General features: G+C 39.2%; 1 long non-coding RNA gene across 1 annotated transcript in view; it reads right to left on the minus strand.

Moving 5' to 3' along the window:
• LOC117284622 overlaps window positions 1-21817 on the minus strand; it is a 103617-nt gene that overhangs the window by 63445 nt on the left and 18355 nt on the right. The window contains exon 2 of the long non-coding RNA XR_004515716.1: window positions 2075-2179. This is a non-coding gene — a long non-coding RNA (uncharacterized LOC117284622). The remainder of the gene's footprint in view (window positions 1-2074; window positions 2180-21817) is intronic.

Genomic DNA, 21817 nt, shown 5'->3' on the forward strand with positions numbered 1-21817 from the left:
CCAATGCAGTTATAATTTGTAAACAAAGAAGTAGAACCTATTATCTTTAAAGCAAACCATCACCTGTAACACTTAATTGTTCCACTAAGTGTTTTACTTATCAGCTAGGTGTTTATTGCTTCATTAAATTGTCATATTGTTAATTTATGGTAGTACGTGGTACATGTACATAATTCAGCTTGGCTCTTAATCCAATCAAGTCAACATATCACGACTGACAGTCACAGCATGTGTGTTGAACGGTTTGGGCCCATGCTCATCGTCTGTGGGGAGAAGGTGGAACCCTTGGGACAAGAAAGGAAGTCCTGTCATTTGGGGATTGTCCTTGAAGGGAGTACTAGGGCCCTTACTCTGGCTCTGTGTGCTGGCTCCTTTGCCACATGCTGCCACCATGATATGTTGGATCACTACAAGGCAAAAGCAGCAAGGTCAGAAGACCATGGATTGAACCCACTGAAATTATCAGCTAAAAATAAACCTTCCCTCCATTTAAGTTGATCCATCTCAGGTGTTTGTTATAGGAATGAAAACCTGACTAACGCATTTTGGTAACAAGTCTCATCCTAAATTCATTTTTTTGATTTTGGGATTTAGAGAAATTTGAATGATTTAAGTATTGGCCTATATAATCAGCAACCTTGTTAAATTTATTGGTTAATTTTAATAGTTTATATATTTGTAGTGTAAATAATGCTATCTTCAAATAATGACACTTATTTCTTCCCCTCCATTTCTTGTGTCTTCCCCCCATTATTTTGCATCTTTGCAATGACATTAATTAATGATGATTATAGAAGACAGTCTTACCTTTCTGCTAATTTCAGGACCAAAACTTTCAATACTTATCATAGGTAATAATTTCTCCTTTTTTGTTTTCATATGGTGAATTATACTTATGAATTTTAAAATAACCATACCATGAATATCACAATAAACTCTCTTTATTATGTCATTTTATTCTTTTTGTGCAAGGCTGTTTTCATGTCAATATTAATTTAAAATTTTTTCATCATTATGACAAAGACTTATCTGTACTTGTTTTGTTTCCAGCATTGGGGAATAAACCCAATTTTCACACTGAGCTACCTTCTCAGCCCTTTCTAGTTTCTATTTTAACAGAGGGTCTTTATAAGACACTAAGTTGCTCTGTCTCCCCAAATGATTTCTGTGTAAGATGAATGCTATCTCAGCCTAAATATTATGTTAAATTTGTCATTGGCACAATTTTAGTTTCTTGGTAAGTTCCCCATAACACATTTATTGTTTTGAACTAACCAAGTTTTTTTGTTATGTTTTTAAGTTTTTATAAATTATATTTTTAAATATAGTTCTTTAACCTAAATAATACTGGCTATTATTTGATTTACCTTGCAATTCTTATGTTTATCAGTATTGGTAAGGTTGAAATAATGTCCTTTTTCTTACTCTTGCCATTGATAATTTGCCCCCCACTTTGGTACTGGGGATCAAACTTGGGACCTTGCACTTGTGAGGCAGGTGATAGCATCACTGACCTAAATCCCTGCCCAATTTCTCACTTAACTAATGAGGATTCTTTGAGTTTGGTTAATTTTGTCAAACAGCCAACTTCAATCTTTTTAATATTCTACTATTCTTCCTAAAAAACTACCTTCTTACTTTCATTTAATTTGGGTTTAACTTGCTGTTCTTTTTCCTAACTTAATTTGTTAGAAATTTAGCCCATTAATTTTAAGACTTCTTTACACTATTTTAAATTAAGGTTATAAATTTGATTTACTGAATCAAATTTTCATGTTTCATCTTCATTACAATGCAGTTAAAATTTTTTCTGATTTATTTTTATTTAACCTTTAACTAGTGATTTATTTTAAACTGTGTTTTTCAATTTTCAGCAAGTTGGGAATATTCTACTTGTTCATTTTGTTCTTTTTTCTGGATAACAATATATAGTTTATTTTGACTATTTTTATGAAATACTCTGTATGATTTAAACCTTTTGTAATACATTGCAATCTCATTTAATACATATACCCATAGCAGGATTAGATTTTTGAAGCAATTATAGTAAAACTATAGAAATTTTGGATATTACCTTTTTGGCACCTTCTTTTGTCTGACAGCTGCATGATATCTTTCTTTTTCCATGTCAACACATCCGGTTTGGTTGTATGCATTTTCAATTTAGCACTGGAATTTCCTGAAAAGAAAATTCTGCCACTTAGAAATCTAAAAGAACAATTATGGATTCACATAAATCAGTACAAATAGTAATAGAGGAGTAAGCCTTTAAGGTAGGATTACTATAAAATGAATCTGGAGACTTGTTCCAGCTATGAAATTATCTTATGTACATCTGTATATTATATGGTTTTGAATGAAATGGATTAATTCTGGATTAATTCTAGATATCCTGGGATCTGAATTATGCAAAAAAGGAGTTTATGTCTCTTGTCTTACTTTGTGCTATGTCTTTTTGGTTTTAGTGCCAAGAAAGTTTGCATTTCTGCCAAAATTTGGCTTGATTTATCTGATGAACGTTATGAATTACGTAATTAACTCAGGTTTTCTCAGCATTGGCCGATGGGTGATTTAGAGACAAATTGGAAACTATCCACTGTCATAACGAGATGGTTTTTCACTTTCAGGCACAGTCCTGCAGTTTCACTGCCTATTTTTTAAGTTATGCTCTCTTTGTATTTTATATAAATTAGATGTGCTTAAACATCTATTTTTCCAGTAGTGCTAGTGATAATGAAATAAATATTTAAAATAACCCCTCCTAAATTCAGCATCCCTATTGTACTCATCCAAGCTGTGCCAGCTGTACGTTAGTGGTTGAATGGATGCACACATTCGCACAGCCTGGATCTTTGCTCTGTGTCTCCCCCTTGCGGCTGTGTGAATTCAGAGACACTATCACCCTCCGTTCAGGGTTGTATGAAATCATATCTCACTCTCTCTCCTGACCGAGGGCTCCTCATCCTGTGTTCCTTGGTATTCATGGTTCTCTGCTCTGTGGGATTTAGATCTTCAGTGAATTAACTGAAGAGAATAATTTTTGAAAAAAATATATTAACATTCTTCAAATGAAGTCTTCCAGTATTTCAGATCTCTCTGAAGTAAAAAAATAAATGAATGGCTACAATTTAGTTGGTAAATTGTTTGAACTTCTTCTGGGTGACATACTGGTCATGTTTTGAAACACATATAAGTTAAAAATTTTAAAGCAATGTGAATTGATCAAATGTAGTAATTGTATGAACAAAAATATGATTTGATGGTTTTATTTTTAACTTTTGGTTTGGGAAAAAAGCAAAATAAGAAGTATAGTATTTTTCCTTCTCTAATACAAGAGGTTTAAAAAGATCCTTTCCAAATGATTTTTTCCATTTGAACAACATACTGATATAATACAGACATAATAATTTTAGCTCAGCTATTTCTAAAGTTTGTTTTAAAAACTTAGACATCTGTAATCAGAATTAAGGTGCTATCATAATTTTTTATAGGTGGTATTGGTTTTATATTTCAAAAATAGGCCTAAGGAATAAACATGATTTGTGAAATTATAATCTCTGTATTATAATGTTATGAGGATACTTATGTGTATCTTAGAAACAAGACTTTTCTACTTGTACTAGAAGATGTTTTTAATATGAGAATTTAAAAAACTACAGAAACAGAAAGCATACATGGGTTTTTATCTAGCCTACCTTGATTTAGAACCACATTTATGAAACACTGGACAGAACGTATCTGACCTATCTGATCTGGAGGCGCGGAATCCATGCTCCTGTCGCTGTGTGGAATCAAAATAAAGGGACGTAGAGCCCAGAGGTTACGCGCAGCAAGAGCCCTGCAAGGAGAGGTCAAGCTGCACTGGTCCCAGCGAGGGGGCCTGGAGCGCTTGTCACAGTGACATTGGTCTCCGGAGTAGAACCCAGCAGCCCAGTGTTTCACTCCCGACACGGCTCACGACCATAAAAGAATGCGGAGGTTATGGAGGGTCTAGAGAGCCCAGAGGATGGGAGGAGCCCATTTATTTCCAGTCCGCAGCCCACCGGTCCCCCGATTGTTACTGGTGGTGGAAAGCTTTAGGTCACTGTAAACTCGTTCTGCTCCACCTGGTTTTTCTCTTCGCCGCAGTGTAATGTGAGCCAAGCAGATAAAGTGGATGAGCGAAGTTTAAGATTCATCCTCTTACAATTAAACGCAAGCAAGTGTTGGAATGTGTGCAGAACGCTGCGCTCCTTCTCCCCGTAGATCTTTAAATGTTAGCATCGGTGTTTGAAGCAATTATTATGAAAACAAACAGCGATTAGGCTGTACTTTTTCAGGGATGTGCCTGAGCTTTTTATCTTTGAGGCAGAATCCCTGACGACACAACGTAGTGTAGGAGAGAGGTACCGTGGCTCCGCAGTTTCAGAGGACTCAGTCCGTGGTGAGCTCCCGGACCTCCGCCGAGGCCAAGCAAGCAGCATGTTGGGAGGGGCACGGTGGAGCAGAGCGGCTGTCCTCTCGGAGCTGGGAAGGACGTAGGGCGAGAGCCGCACAGGAGAGGCTGCGGACCACGTGTGGCTGCCGAGGCTGTTCCCCTAGGGCTTGTCTGATCTCATCAGGCTCACTTCCTAACAAGCCCACTGAGTTACGACTTCATCGATGGACCGATCATGGGTAGAGCCTCGGAGAGCCCATCGGTTGGCGCCCAAGGCCCCAGCTTGAAGGCACCGGGGGACAGTTCAGATCCAAACAGCTGAACACGCCAGGGCAATGGCATCTGAATTACCTGGCTGTGGAATAACAGTGTGAATATCTTGCTCGACCTGAGCCTGCTGAATTGAAATCTCTGCGTGGAGCCTAGGAATTTGCATTTCTAACCAGTTCCCAGGTGAGAGCTTGTCACAGTAAAGTTTCAGAAATACTTGCAGAATTAAGTGATTCATGTAAGTGCTAGATTATTATATAACCAAGCATTAAACGTGTACCTGTGTGCATGGAATAAACTCTAAAATAAATAGAATTCCATTTTCAAAAAGTAATTTTCTATCTTGAAACCATTAATTATGACATCTTAGAATGCAAGTTGTACATTAAAAATCCATGTTGAAAATTGCAAATGCCTGATGATCTTCCCTTTCCTAAATAATGTCCTTTCATTCCAAGGATATAAAATATTTTGACGGAAAATCAGAATGCACAATGGTTTGTTTCAGCCATTAAAAAAAAACAGAAAACTTATGCACAGAAGGCTGTTATTTTATCTTTTCCAATTATGTAATTTTAAGGATAAAAAGGTAGACTCAAAATTACGTGCTACAAGAAAGTTGCTGTTAGAACAGAATTCAAACCTGTTTTGGGTGTTACCTCTGCACTGCGCTGTGTTCTTCACATAGTACTAAATCTTTCCCCTCGTTTTATTCTCAGATGGTGAGTATCTTTAGATCAGAGTACAGCATGTGTGTGTCAATATGCTCTCAAGCAATGCAGGGAGAAAGTGTTTGGAGAACAGGGCAGATGTGAGGTACAGTTGCACCTAAGAGATTTTAACTGAGGCTGCTGCCCATCTTATAAGACTGAAAATGGCATAATTCTCCCTTGCAATATCAGTTGCACAAAAAATTATTTCCTAAGACATACACAAATTCTCAATTCTTTCTACTCATTTTATTCCAGTAAGTAATTAGAACGATTGCATGAGAAAAAAATGAATTTGGAACAAGACAGAAAGGGTCATCTTGACTCAAAGAAAACCAAATCTCCTTCAAATATCATTTCTGTCTGACAGGACAGTGTGTGGTCACATGGGTGCAGAGGCACGTTTTCTTATGAGGATGTAAAGACTAAATCCGTGACCCAGATTTCATGAGATTAAGCATGGGGGGCCGAGTGCACATTTTCTATGGATTTTGCAGCCTCTAAAATGAGGGTGTGCACAAGACACTAAGGCCAGAGGTGGAGGGTAGTTGAGCAAGGATTTCAGAGAAGCTCTCTGTAAGAGCCAGAGAGTGGACAGATGTGAGGAATATTATGGAACCCAGGCCCGCTGTGTTCACTTCTCATGGTCAGGACACCCGTGAAAGCCTCTTCCTTGGCCAGAGGTCCTTTTTCCCTGGCTCCTGTGTGTTCCACGTGTGGCCCTGCTGGCGTGGAAGTGCCCTTTTCCCTCTGGTTTGTGAAGGTCATGTAGTGTTTGCTGCCCCTAACTTGAAGTTGTTTCTTTCTCCAAGGATTTCTGGGTCCCTTGAGCGAGGAAGAAACACAGTGACCTAAACCCTCAGTGTGATCATTCTACCCAACTTGAACACGTCACCCCACAGTCACCCTTCTGATTTCGTATGACCCAAGTCCAGCCCCTTCTCCTCAAAGCCAGGCTGTCTTAAGACACTTTACTGTTTTATGACTTTTATTGTTCTTAGGGCTGTACTAGAGATTGAACCCAGAGCTTCCACACTGAGCGATATCTATAACTCTTTCTAAAAATATTCCAATTTGAGACCGTCTCACTAAGTGACTAAATTGCCCAGGCTGGAGTCAAATTTTTGACCCCTGGCTTCAGTCTCCCACTGTCCTGGAATTGTGGGTGCCTTTGTCTTCATTTTGTCTTCACTCATTCTTGTATTCCTGTGCATTTCCCCTGGTTGAGTAGAATGTTTTCAGATCATATGTATCCACGGCCCAGAATAATTTAATGTGACACTCACTGTCTAATTTTCCTGGGTAAGGAAAGAGTGGGCAAAGATTATTTTTAGTTGTCCTGATCCTAGAGTTGATGACTGCACAGGAAAGACTGTGATCACTTATATTCTTTCCACAATCGTTATACTGGTCCATGACAAAAGTTTTTTCCTATCCCTACTTCTTCTTCCCTCACTCTTTGCCTCTCTCCCTCTTTCTCTCTCTCTCTCCTCCTTGTGTGTGAAGCCTAAATGTCAACAATTGTATTACGACAGCTGACTATATCCTTACAAGTATAATAAAAAGCGCAGTATTTAGATGAGTTGTTTCTTAAAGGAAGTTTCCCCAATCTATTTCAAGAGATAAATATAAGATCAACATTAAAAGATTTGGAAGAATAACTCTGAATAGAAAATACGGTGAAATAATGTGATCGATAAGTCATTCGCATCCGATTGCAAAGGAAGAAATACACTTTAACTGCAGAATGTACTCATGTATTCACTCACTTGTCCACACATTTTCCGACGAAGATGTTGAAGTTCTTCATAGAGGAGAAAATGGTATTAAGTGAAGAACTACAATGCCCGTGAAAGTCCACTGAGGAGAGAAGCTACGTGAAACTCAGCGAGGAGTAGTAATAGCTTTGTAAATACGCATACTAACTCACACGCACCTTGATAACTGTAAGCTTGCATAACATTTTAATTGAGACTCATTTTCATTTCTTTATATTAGCAATATGCGGCTAAAATTTAATAATGAAAATGTTTTGAAATGTGCTGCTTACTATAACGGAAATGTGCTCGCGATTAAACTCCATCCATGTTCACGTATCTGGAGATGCTTCAATTAAGATGTGACAGATTCATGTAATGTGTTATGAGCTCACTACATATATTTTCAAAAGCATTTAATGACATGAAAATATAATTTTCAAAACTGTAATACAAATTACATTTCCATGTGTTTCTAACCTACTAAAAGTATAAACAGAAACTCCACAGAAACGTAATTAAATTCAAATATTGAAATAGTCATTTTTGGAAAATTATTTATAGGCAGGCTAAAATTTATGTTATTTTCTCTATTTTCAATGATTGTATAAACAGTTTCTTCTGTGAGATTTTTCAGTGTGACATATACACATAAATAGTTAAAAATTTATTTCGAGTTTATAATAATACATGCAAAAATTAAGATATATATGACAAGCATGGGAAATGGGGCATTGTAATTAAACTTTATATCAGGTTAGAGACTTATGGACCTGCTTTGAAGTATTTTCAAATGGACAGAGTTTTAGGCTCAGAGTAAACAAACTCTGATGACCAGGTAAACAAACACAGTGCGAGATAAAGTGATTGGCAGTACAAATACAACTTTAACAGCAAAGCAGAGGAGACACAATGGTCCCCGCTAATGGGGCTTCACAGACCTTCTGCTGGTCTTTACAAGATTGTAATGAGTTATGCTGTTGACCAGAACACACGGGGAATCTCAGTGAGTAGACAAGGGCTTCAACTCAACTTTTAGTTCCAAACACTTTAGTGGGTAGAGAGGAAGCTGGGTAGACGCATTCCAGACAGAGGAAACAGCAGAAACGGAACAGGAAAGTGATGAATGAACTCGACATGTCGCAAGTCAGTCAAGATGGGGTTTGTACTGGAGGGCTGTGGTAAAGTATGACTTGCAAACTTCGAGCAGGGCTCTGGGGGAAAGAGATTAAAAGGCAGATAGAAAGGCGAGGGGCAGTTGGGGATGCAGTAAGATTTGTTGGGGAGAAGGAAAAAGCATCAGTATTTTAAAATTGCAATGATCATGTCTGAAAAGAAAAGACTACACAAATAAAAACCCACTGTGTGTGTATATTTAAGGGAAAATGTTATATCAACATAATTGGCTACTAGTTCTTTTTTACCTTTAAGTTTGTATCAGAGTTTAATGAATACGTCGGTTAGGTCCACAGCTTTTCAATTGGATGCTGTTGATCTCCATTTGAAAGATATGGGCAGCCAGTAGGTGAAGTGCTCAGGGTCACACAGAGCCCAGGGTCATGGCAGCGGTTCGCCCAGGGCAGTGAGGTGGTGTTGGGAGTGTGGGGTCCAGACTCAGACAAATGAGCTTAAAAGCTGTCCCGTTAGCTCTTTGCATCCCTTGGTATCCGAATTCCTCATCTTGTAAACCACTATAGTACTGTACCTCACAAATCCACTTCGAGGGGTAGGTGGCTTATTCAAATCGTACTTAAGACTGGGCTTGGCACATAGTATTTAGCTCTCATCATTTCTGTCTCCTCTCACTGCACCAGAGGTAAAGAAAATACAGAAAAATGGGATTGCAGTTCATCTAAAATAAATGTTTAGCAATGTTTTAGATTCTTATAAATCTTAGAAAGAAAGCATCAGTTTCTTAAACATAGCAATAAATATCAAATTGCATTTACTCGTATTGAAGTTTTTTCTTGCTAACTTCAGTGTGTTCCTCACTCTATTTGTGTAAGCGTTCTTTCACTATTGTACCAGTTCTGAAATTGTTTGCATACTAATTACTGCGCAGATTTTCTGCTTTAAACCTGAGCTTTCTAAAACTTGCAAGTAGTCTGGGTCATTATATGTGCTCATAGTAAGACTTTTCTGCAAGGAGAATCAATTTTTAATTTCAGAAAATTTGTACTTTCTATCCAAGCGATATGGTTCACTTCTACCCTCACCTTATTCTTCTACTGTTTAATCATGAATAATTCAAAGACACTTTTAAAAGCAAGTTCGTCTGCCACAATTTATATGAAAATTTTCCATAGTGCATGGGAAAAAGTAGAAACCCTCAGACACTGGCCCCAACATGGTCTATTTAATCTTTAGGGGTTGCATGAAGGAAGGAGAGGTGGAGGGTGACAAACCCCACACTCCCGGTACATAATAGGTTGCTGGTCTAGCTGTAGAAGAGTAAAAAACTCAGGTGGGAAAGTTCTCATGTTGGTGTTGCTAACAACAGAGAATGTTAGCTCAGCAGGCAACCTTTTATCCTAAATTTCTGATTGCATAAAAACAAATTGCAAAAAAAAAAAATTTTTTTTTAAAGCCTCCTATAAGTCTGGAGTTACAATATAAGTAAATTGATAAGCTTTGTAACATATACTATGCCTTTTGAATTTAGAAGCTTGAAGGACGTTCACTTGCTATGTTTGGAGCTCAGGAATAACATTTAGAAGTAAATATAAATATTATTCAATGATAAGATAGGCACATTAAAATTCATCATGATAAAATGTTTCAGAAAAATAAAAGAAATAACTTCGAAAGAGCAAGAAAAATGACAGATTATTTATAGAGGAAAAAGTCAAAATGAAACTGTATTTTTCCATTAAAAATGGAAGCAAGAAGGCAGTGTTACAACAGTTTTGAAGTGCCGAAAAAAAAGAATCTCCAATTCCGAATTCTGTGTGCAGCAAACAGTTGTTTGGGAATGAAGAGGATATTCTCAGCTTTAAAACAAAAACAAAACACCCAAATTTCTCGTAAACCTGTAGTAAGAGAGCCAGTCCCCAGACTGTTTGGGCCCCAGGTACTGGCTTCATGGAAGACAATTTTTCAATGATGAGTGGGGAATGGTTTCAGGATATTCAAAGGATATAGGAGCCTAAATCCCTGGAAGCGCCAGTCACGTTAGGCTCTATGGTCCCCGGAGAATCTAATGCCTGCTGATCTGAGGTCAGATTTCACGCCCTGGAAGGGGCCAGGGGCTGTAAACACAGGAGCAGCTCGCTCAGTCCGAGCCCCTGCTGTCCACCCTTCAGAGTGCCCACTTCTTCAGAAGGTGAGGACTTCAGAGGATCCCACACTAAAGGAAAGCTAAAAAGAAATCCTTTAAGCACAAAGGAATCATAAAAGACCTTAGATCACTAAGAAGTGATTTTTTACAGCAAATGTAAAGACAGTTTAATCTTCCTCTCGAGTGTTCACAAATAGAGAAAAACATCATTTTCAGAAGAGGGTGTCAAGGTACATCGAGGAATATTTTCTAACTAGTGGAGGAGTGAGAAACTGAAGAGGAGATGAGGTCTTCACACCTCTCATGAGCTGGGGAAGTGGTGGCCCCAGGGAGTCTCTGGAGTGTAGAATATTTCTGAATCCTTCATGGTGGTGGTGGTGGTGGGGTGTCAAAAGAATGCGTAAGGTGATCCTGCACAAGCTGGCTCTGCATCTTCAGATTCAACCAACTATGAATGAAAAATATTCGAGGAAAAAAATGCAGCTGCATTGAATACATACAGACTTTTTCTTCCTTGCCATTATTTCATAAACAGTGCAATACAACTACTATGAATTACATCATATTTACATTTTACTTGAAGGAAGCCACAGAGGTGATTTAAAGTATATGGAAGAATGTGAACAGTTTATATGAAAATATATGCTATTTTACATAGAGACTAAAGCATGGGGTATTTTGTTGTCCAATGGCGATTCTGGTACCAACCCATCCCTGATACCTGGAGACAGCTGCATATAAGTGCTAGTGTGGCATGAACTCCGTTTGTACCCATGGAAACTCCTGGTTCTGATGTTGGCTGTGTACACGCTGTGATCATGGGGCAAATTTAGCACAAAGGTGAACTCTGTAGGCTATCTTTGGAATGTCTGGTAAAGCTGTATTTACTTCAGAACAAACAGTTGGAACACACACACATGGATATGCATAGCTTCAAAAGCATGGCCTCAGAGAAGACTTGTTCCTAGTTGGAAAAAAGCTTAAATCTCAAGTCCATCTAGAAGATTCTTTGATTTTAAATTTCACAATGGTGTTGGATTCCCAAATACATTTTTAAAAATCATCTATCAATATTGACCAACTATCTATAAAAACTGTGCCAAAAACTGTCCTTGTTACTCCTATCAAATTATTTTGAAACAGATGATGAAGCCCAAATCAGTGGGAGGAAAGAAAATCATTTGCACTTAGCAGAGATTAGACCCATAGGACTATGATTTATTATTTTGGGAGAGAGCTCTAGTTTTGAAATATTAAAAAATTATTTGCCTGGTTTCTTTGAGCTTTTTATTTTGAAATAATTCCAGATTTACAGGAGACTATAAGACAATGTACCAAGTGGCCTGATTATAACCTTTCTAGTGTCGCTCTCCTGAACGTAGCCAAGAATTGACATTGGAGCAACTCGCAGAGATTATTCCGATTTCACAGGTAACATAAGACCTCAGCTCTGTGAGTGTGTGTGTCTATTTAATCACTGCCTGCAGCTACCTCATGATAAAGAGAGGTAGGAAGAAAGCCTGGGGAGGGACAGAAAGGGAAAAAAGAGGGAGTATTTGGTGATACAGTTGAGTGAATTTTTTTTAGTATAAATGATAGACTTTCTTTCTATTAGGTATGTAAAATTTGTTTTAGGTAAAGTTTATACTCTTTCCCCATGGTGAAATTCTCCCTGTTAAAATCATAATGCACAAGCAAGAAAATGGTGATTTTAGTGGAGTAATTTATCAGAATCACAGCATAGCTTTCTCTTTTCAGATTTCCTTACCATTTAAATGAAAGTGTCTGGGGAGAAGAAGTATTTGACAACAAAGAATTCCAATGACCTCTTAGGTTTGTTAACCTTATTAATTGCCTTAACATCCAAGTGCCTGCATTTACTGGCATTGAAAGTTCCGGGTATTTATTGCCATTTATTGTGGAAGACCTTTGTTCTCTGTGTTTTCAGCTCTGTTATTTTTAAGAGCCAGGAACTCTGACAGCTGCTGCCAGCTCTGTGCTGTTTGTTTAAAACAATAGGGAAAGTTGCCTAGCAACCTCACATCCAGTCCTGGTACCCTTCTGGGGACCACATTCCACACACTCTGGTCCACAAACTCACAGGAGAAAACACCACACACACACACACACACAATCACCACACCATGCACCATAATCAAGACCCAGTGACTCACTTTTCTAAAAGCTATGCCCATCACTCACAAGCTGATGTGCAGACCAGAGCCAGGTGGTTATTTTTTATGATCTCTGTGAAGCGCCTTCGTAGAGGTTTACTTTTCATTTTCATTAAGATGTGAGTGTGCAGCCTCTGTTGGTAGAAAGGAGAGCAAAACTTCTCCTTGTCCCGTACTTGAGACCCGAGACCTTACAGCCCGGCATTTACGGTTTGCTCAGTAATTGTCAATATGTTGGCAAGGCCGTGGGAAATACAAGTGGTTCTGAGTCAGTCTCAGTGAACCAATATGGCTGGGTCCCAGTGGCACCCGAGCGTTGGGCTGCTCTTGCGGTTGACTCCTGCCGGCCTGGTTATGGGGTGATGATGACAGACATTCAGCGGGGTGTTGGGAACAGTGATGTCAGAGGGCTTGACCTCAACTCTGGAGTCACGTGTGTTGATTTGTTTTGTTCTCTTCTCTTGGGAACACTTCTTTACCTCAATTTCCCCTTTTGAAAAATTGGAATTTGACACTAGCGGACTTTTAACTTCCCTTTCTAACTAGAATTCCACGATTCTGCTCTTTCGTGAGTCTGTTTTATACAGAAAATTGATGAGAAGGAAGAAATTGTTATTGGGAGATAAAATTTTTTGTTTTCCTAATCGCTTAACTATGCCATTGGACCAAACACTGTTATCTGGAAAACTTAAAGAAAGAAGTGAGTCAGATGGTCATGGATAGCTACGTCGTCCTGGTGAGATGTCAGAACGAATGCTTGCAACCTGGCCAATGATAATAAAAGTTAGGCATGCAACTTCCCTTACAGTCATGAGCAGTGATTTAATGTCAAAACTCAGCAAGAGAAATGTTAATGGAGAGTCAGGAACTGTAGCTTATGTTTCAAAATCGGGTCTATTGCCTATCTCCAGATCGCGATTTCTGGAGCACTGACAGCACGCTGCCCTGCATTTTGTGTGTGCCACTGTCCTTCTCCCTGGTAGACTTTAGGAGCTGCCCTCAAGCTGCCCTCACCTTATACAGCTGAACTGTTCAGTGCTTGGCCCTTGTTTAAAAAAAAAAAAGTCTGTTGACCCCTACTGTAAGTTGTGAGAATAATTTGTTTACTGAAAAAAACAACAACAACAACAAAGAAACTAAGCAGACTCAATACACCCATGTTGAGAAATTATGAACTCGGAAGCCTGGGTCTCCTCACATTCATTGGCACTGCATTAGCCCTGTGATGTGATATTCTCTATGTATGCCTTATCAGGTAGGAGTAGATCAGTACCACTTTTTTCTCAATTGTGTTTTACTCATTCAGAATATTTTAAAATGGAACCAGAAAGATGTTAAATTAATGGGGAGAAAAGAACAACTGTTTTGTCTCTTTCTTACTGTGAAACACTTCCACTAGTCAATCTAAATAACAAAGGCTGGGGAGGCAGAATTTTATCTTGCTAGGGATTCCCCCCAGAAAATGTAAGTAATTTTTATTCTTTAAGATTACTGTTCTGGTTAAGAGTGGCTCTCCTGACATTCTAGGAGATTCCTGTAACACACCAGAACAGGTTATCGGCAGGTAACAGACATAACCAAGTTTCTTTGCCATGGACCTAGGGGTACTTGAAACACATAGTTACCCATCTGACAGAGGTCAGGTGTGCGAAGTTCTTAGCCCTCTAGTAGCAAAGATGGAATTTCAAGGACAAAGGAGGGGAAGAGTAAGAAAGGTTTGTTGAGGAAAGGCTCCAGAGAGACAGAAAAGGCCCCAAGCAGGTTGCTGTAGAGACTCTTTCTCCAAGCATATTTTATACAGCAAAATCACAATGTGGGTACAATGTGGAGCAAACTACTATTAACCTGTAGGGTTACAAGTATAATCACTTAGCTAATATCCGTCCAGGAGGGAAACAAACTACACAACAAGCGTGGATAGTAAACACCATTGACTTTAGCTTAGCCATAACTTCTGATCTTAGAAAGAACAAAGACATTCCTGGAAAGAGTTGGGAGTATGGGTCCAGATGTTCACCTATGTGTCTGATGCCTCTCTGGGACCACTGGGCCAGATGGTACCGATCATAGTGGAATCTCGAACTGCTGTTTATCTCCAAAGAGACTCACAGGCCAGGCTGTCCATCTCCATCGTGAGGCCTGGCCATCTTCAGATTCACCCTCAGCCACAATTGTGAGGTTTTCATCTTTTGCACTGACTTCCTTGGGGGCCCAATTCCTCCCTGACTGCCTGTTAATTTCTGTCTCGCTTAGCTGTCTATAATATGGGACAAATTTTAACTGTCTCTCTCTATTAATTAACAGCTACTAGAGGATCTCCTGGGTCATCTAGCTACTGACCAAAATTGCAAACTGATATAAAAGAAGGATTCAAAGTCAAGGCCAAGAAGAGAAATACACAAAAAATGGAAGGAACAGTATTGGATTACACAAGTAGAGATGAGGGAAAGGTTAGAATTTTTATTAGGATAGATGTGAAAATAACTTGGCAGAGGGGAGGGAGGACATGGAAATTTACAGGGGAACTGAGGCTAGGAAGAAAATTATGGATTTTGTGTATGATTCTTATGCTTTTATCTGGATGATCCCCCAAGCTTCATGTGCTTAGAGGTGGTGCATTGGGGGGAATGATGGGATCGTGGGCGTGGCACTTGTCGGTGGATCAGTCCACCAATGGGATTTGGGACGTGAAGCCTGGGGATAGGAAGAGTGTTACTGCTGGGGGAAGGCTAGATTGGTATGCCCCCTCCCTTGTCCCTCGATCTCTCCCTCTCTCTCTCTCTCTCTTCCCCCCCTCCCTCCCTCTCTCTATGTTGTCTTTCTGCTTCCTACCTGCCGGGCCATAAGCAAGCCTCATCTGCCACGCCCCTCTGCCACACCACCCTACCCTGGAGCTAGCCGACTTTGAACGGAAAGCTCTACAAATGTGAGCTGAAAGAAACCTCTCCTTACTTAATTTGTGGATATCAGATATTTGTCCTAGCAGTGAAGAGAGAAACTAAGACAATGATGTAAGATGCACTTTGCTACGTAGTTATCCCTTGGTTTCTGTTACAGAAAGGGTTACTCAACCAGTTGTAACCTCCTCTTAACTGGTCATGCTTCTGGTTGTATCTCCTTCTGCTCTGCTTCTAAATGTGGGACATCGGTGGATCGCCTCCAGTCTGATCTGCGATTGTTACCCAAGCGGGCCACACAGTCCCTGTGACCATGAATATCTGCCGCCCCACTTTCCAATTACATCTTCTTTCTTCTCCTGTTCGGTCAAGTCACTGGAGATTAATGTGGCAAATTTCATATCCTTTTGATCCTGAATGTGCTGTTTGTCTGAATCAGATTCTGCCCGATTGCCCAGACACTAGCACACAGCCTGCTTGTGTTTTCCTTTTGCTGCCATCTACTGGGAAACCAATTTCCTTCTCTCCGGCCCTTCTGGGTTTCAACTTACTTGAAACTAACTTGCTTACCAGAGTGACCATATCTCTTCATGGAGAGTTGGGTCAGTATCTGTGGCTCTCACCTGGCATGTCAGGTCTGCTTACCACATGATTACACCACGATAACAATGTTAAAACTATAGCATGCTGCAGTGAAAACTACAGAGTAAGCAGCAGGATGAAAATAGGCTTTTTTGTTTTTGCTTTCTCTGAATTTTACGTCAATTATATTTTTCTAGAAATGTATTTTGCTGTATTCCACAGACCTGTCTGAGATCTCATGACACAGCTCTTCATTTTAGCTGGTATTAATGAAGACGCCAGTTTCTATACAGTCTATAAGCTTTGTGCTTATGTCTTGAATCCTGAGTAACTACTTTAAAGATAACAAGGCACCATGTATTATTTAATGTTATTATATTATTATTTTGCTGTGAAATTTGTTTTATGTTTTCATAAAAAAGAAAAAAAGAAGCTAGCATGCACATTGAAGCCAGATAAAGTCAATATTTAACTGTGACACCACTGTTAATAAGCAGTGTTCCAGAGGAAAAGTTACTTAAGTAATTCTGTTTCACTTTCCTTATTTTAAAATTGTGGTGCTCTTACTATTAATTAATCTGTAAAACTTGTAAAGAATAAAAAAATACGTGAAACATTGTTGTCTCAGTGCTGGGTACATAGAATTCATCAATACACATATTTCATTGCTTTTGCTGTGACACATATTGAAGATTAAATACTTAAACTGTGGTCAAATAAAATAAAAACACTCTTTTCATCTTTTTCTGTGACATAGATCTAGTCAATGACATCATCCCTATTCATATCTCTTTCCAGCTTAGAATAATTCTTGGTCCACAAAGGATGATTTGTGTATGTCATTGCCTATCAGGGCAAAAGGCAACAGAAGAAATACAGCCTAAGAGGAAAACAGAAGGAGCTCTTGGATTTTCCAAAGTAGAGTGAATAAGCATGTCATTTTTTTCAAACCACTAATATGCAACTGAGGGCAACTTACATTTCAGTGATTTATACTGCACCTCCTGGTTTTGACTTTAAACTTTAAAGGGTCATGCTTAAATCATCATAGGAGACATGGCTGATCGAGTTGAAAGAAATCAGTTTCTAAGAAAAGCTCATTAATGGTCTTGCAACCAATGACCTTTGTAAGCAGCATTGTTGTTTTCTATTTCCTTGGCAAACATAGTGCTAAAAGTACTTGATAATAATTACAGCTGTGTCTATAATTGAAAGGGAAATGATTGCATATATAAATGGTTTCTGATGCTGTTACTGTGCTTTTACCCCTGCGAAAGATCCAACTGAGCATTTGCCAACTTGAGCTAGGACCAGCTTCATGGAGAGCAGCTCGATTTGCTCTTGCAATCCCCAAACATTACCGAAATTGGTCAATGAAAATAACAAGGTAACAAGACTCTAATAGTTTGGGCTCAGAATTTCTTGGCAATTGTTTTTCTGCATATAATTAACTGGAATATAATATAAAGATTGTAATTTAAAAAAATACATGATCACCTTAAAGTTTAATAAAAAGCAACACAGTGGTGGCTGAAACAACAGATAGTTGTTTCTCACCCTTCTGGAGTCTGCTGGTCCAAGATCAGGCACCAGTAGATTCCATGTCTGCTGATGGCTCTCTCCCTGACTTGCAGGCAGCTGCTTCTCATGCTGTCTTTAAAGAGAAAGAGAAAGCGGGAATGTCCTGCCATCCCATCTCAGAAGGACACTAACATGCTTGATTAGTGCACCACCCTCATGATTTCACTTAACTCTTATCTTCTAAAGGCCTGGTCTCCAAACACAGTAGCACTAGTTGTTAGCACTTCCACATATGAATTTTCACTGCACACAATTCAGTCCACAGTATATTTGTTCTGTACAAGGTATCAATATTTGGTTGCTCCTGTAATGGTTTCTTACCAACCTTTTGATGACGGGGAAAAAAAAACAGAGGAAAACATTGTGCCTAGTAATGCACAAATATATTCTAAAATATTCAAAGTACTTACTTGAAAAATGAGATATGAGAAAATTACTTGAAAACAATTTACTAATAATTATGCTAATAGGGGAAATGATATGCTGTAATATGGTCACAGTATTAACTGCTGTTTTCAAGTACTACATATCAGGACAAGAAAAATGGTCAAAATATACGCAAAGACTAAACCAATACTTTTTAAATTACGTATCTTAAAATTAAGCCTGTAGCAAGTAAGAAATAGAGATGCAGCTATAGTTACAACTTCAGGACAGCAACAGATATTAATAGAAGGCACATTTGAAATTAGTAGATCTTAAACTACTTTATAATTAGCAGGAAATTTTCACTTACATTATCTAATTTCATCTCACAGCATATGTCTAAAAAAAAAGTTCAAGTAGTGGAATTTCCTACTTGCTGGGAGCCTTTCTACATAATTTGGGGGGAAAAGTCATTTCACAATTATGATTAGGGCTGTCTGAGGCTTAGTCTTCTTGCTGTGGACCAGCAGGGTATGCCAAAACATAGTTCAATTTGCCTCCAGTCTCAGCTGAGGCCTCAGTGGTCCCTGATGCTGTGATGCTCGAGGACAAGACTACATCAGCTGAGAACATCCTGGTTCTTTGAGAACTGAGTAGGAATACAAAAAGAGAATGGTTTGACCTGGGGAGGGACAAGTTCCTTATCAGTTTAACTCATCCCACCTACTGCTTTAAGAATGGTTTGCTCCTCTCACCATCCTAACCAACATAAGCTTCTCATTAACCTAAAATGCTCATCAGCATAAGACCTTCATCATCATGGTACCACCACCCTCTGAGACAGCTGATTCTTCCTCCGATTAATCAACTCAGGATTGCTGCTGCCCTCTGAGTCATCTGATCTCTCTAGGAACCCAATAAATAGTGATGCTTTTGTCTTTGTTGCCCAGAGCAGTACTGACCAGGCCCAAGACCCAGCTTTTTTCTCTAAATTTCATTTCCTACCTTTATTCTTTAATTAGCCTTTGTGCTGTTATGGCTCACAGGAAACCAGGGCACTGCAGGGGTTCTGGTAACATCTCCTTTCCTTTCCCTATACCTACTCACCTGAAAAAAGCTGTTCAAGACAACTATAAATTTGCGGAAGTTCTTTCTATACATGAGAGTTTTGGGGCCTTTAGGAGTATTCAGGCTTTGTACGAATACATAGAAGTTTCAGATTAGTTTATGAATCCATAAAACCACAGATTATAAAATATGGGAAAAATGAAGTTGCCCTCTCAGTGGCAAATAGAATTACATGGACAGGTAAATGTGAAACTGTTGCACAAGAGCCCCTGGCACCTTAGGCCCATGACAAAGCATACTGAAGGGAAACCGAATAGAAGAAGATAATAATAAGATGGCAAAATCATTTATTTGACCTCTCGCTGAGGGGGAGTGTGGAAACTGGATTTGCAGGCAGCAGATGAGAAGGAATCGATTTAGGCCTTTGAAGTGGAATCGTATCTCCGGATAGTCATGCCTTGGGAGCCATGGAATCTACAGTGAGCTCCATAAAACACTGCAAAGAGTGTATGTATCACATGGAGGAGCTAGAAAGATTAATATCGGAAGGTACGAGCCACGGCGCACAGGCAAGGATCTAGCATCTGGAGAACAGGACGGTACAAGGAGAGAGGCCAAGAAAAGACTGGAAAGGACATGGAGAGAATACAAAAATATTTCTGGGCCTAAATAGTAGGCCAAAGCTCAGTCATGGAAAAGAACAATTGGCTTAAATGTGATAAAAACTTATTTTACAAAAAATTAAACTGTGAGGGAATAACTGTCAAAGTTCTACCGATTATTAATAAATTGTGGCCAGTTCAAAGAAGTACTTCTAAGAAAAATCACTGTGGTCATTTTGTATATACATTTAATGTTATCTTTAACAATTCATTTATGAGTTCAGACTGGAAATATATCTCAGCAACCCTGGGAAAGAAAGGAGCAATTAAATTTCTAGGTAGCAAGTGACTTCCTGCGCAGTGCTGGCAATGGAACCAGGGCCCTGTGCAGCCTGGAAAAGTGCCCTACCTCTGAGCTGTAGCCCCAGTCTTTGCTGGGGTGGTGTGTGATTCTGTCCTAGTGACTTCTCTTTTGTGAGAGTAAAATAATCACATCTAAAAGTAAAAGCACTGTTCAAGAAAAGCCAGTGCGGTCAGATGAGAGCAAATAAAGCCAACGAGACCTCTTTGCAGGTGAGTTCTCTGAGGCTAAGTTTCCCTGGGGTCCACTGGACTCCTTTTGTCAACTGTCCATGTCAGCAAGGTGGTCTCCAAGCAAGAGTTTCAGATTCCTTTCCAATGATTTAGCTTTCCAGCCTATAACAATATCAGATGTCTCTTAAATCAAGCAAAGATACTAGTATTTTAAAGAAAAGTCCTGCAGTGCCTTGGGCTCAGTATGGATTTACAAGGTTTGAACTTTTATAACCAATGGGAAGTGAGTGTGATCCTGCCACTTTTTCTGATCTAAAATTTTCAATGGAGAAGTTGAAAATGATTGCAAAACTATGTACATAAACAGTGGGCTGTTGCAATGTTGATGTTTGTGAGATTCTCAAATGTATCATTAGAGTTTATTTCAAAATTTTCAAGCTCATTATTACTGGCCAACTTAAAGAAATTTAGTGTTCTATTCCTAAATCAAATGTTGTATGATTCATTACTCCTGAAAAATAATCTTGCTTATGCTGGCTTTTCTTTTTGTAACACAGAGTTGCTTTGTTTGTCATTTTCAAAGCACGTAAGAATTTTTTCTCTGAAGAATTTTCTCAGACTAGCAAGTAAGTCGTCCTGGCTCTTCGTGCATATGATTTGCTCCCTTTCAAAATAAAATGATAAATTTTGTGATGGTATCTACTTGCTATCTACTTACTCCTGGCTCTGACTCCACAGTCAGTTGAGATCATATAGATGAAATAAAAGGCAAGGGAAATAAGGGAAAGAAATGCATGTGTGGGTGGGTACAGCTAACTGCAAACCAACCCCCACTCTAACATCAAGTAGGTTTATTTTTCCCCTTTCAGTCTTAAATGCTATTTTCCTCCTAGTGGTGGGGATTGAACACAGGACCTCACACACTAGGCAAGTATTTTACCACTTAGCCACATCCCCAACCAGCTTTATTTAGTCTTGATTGAATTAAAATTAGTCAGTTGACCATTTGAAGCAAACACAATGTGAAGTTATAAGGTCCAGTCCTGCTGCACGGTGCGCTAATTAAGTCTGACTGTAGAAAAGTTGGTCCACCCAAATAGTGGAACAAATGTTCTTTCCTCACACCACCCTATGCTATTCACTGTCTGTGTTGGATTTAGCATACAGAAGGCTTTGTATATGCAGCACTCAGTGTTATGAGAACTTACAGGCCCTGCTTTCATTGTATTTGGAGTCCTCGAAGGCTAAGGCTAAGGTTCAGTTCCATGGTGGATTTCACGTCCTCTCAGAGCTCTAATTTGGAGTTTTGGGGCTGTGATTCATAGAGGTGTTCACCAGCATCCTGCTCTCACTGGTAGGGCACCTGGCAGGGCACTGTAATTTTTCCTGTAATGTTCTTCGGCCAGTGAAATGCGAGCAGAGGGAATTGCTTGACTTTCCAGCAGGATTTCCCGCACTGCGTTCCCCTTTCCTTCTGGCTGTAGAAACATCACTGTCACAGCCAAGTGCATCCTGAAGTGAAGACTGCACACGTGGAGGAGACAGAAGAATGAGTGGAACCAAAGTTTGACCTCACCGAGGT

The sequence above is a fragment of the Fukomys damarensis genome, unplaced genomic scaffold, assembly GCF_012274545.1.
Source record: "Fukomys damarensis isolate Sample0158 unplaced genomic scaffold, DMR_v1.0_HiC HiC_scaffold_38, whole genome shotgun sequence".
In the NCBI taxonomy this organism is placed as follows: Eukaryota; Metazoa; Chordata; class Mammalia; order Rodentia; family Bathyergidae; genus Fukomys; species Fukomys damarensis.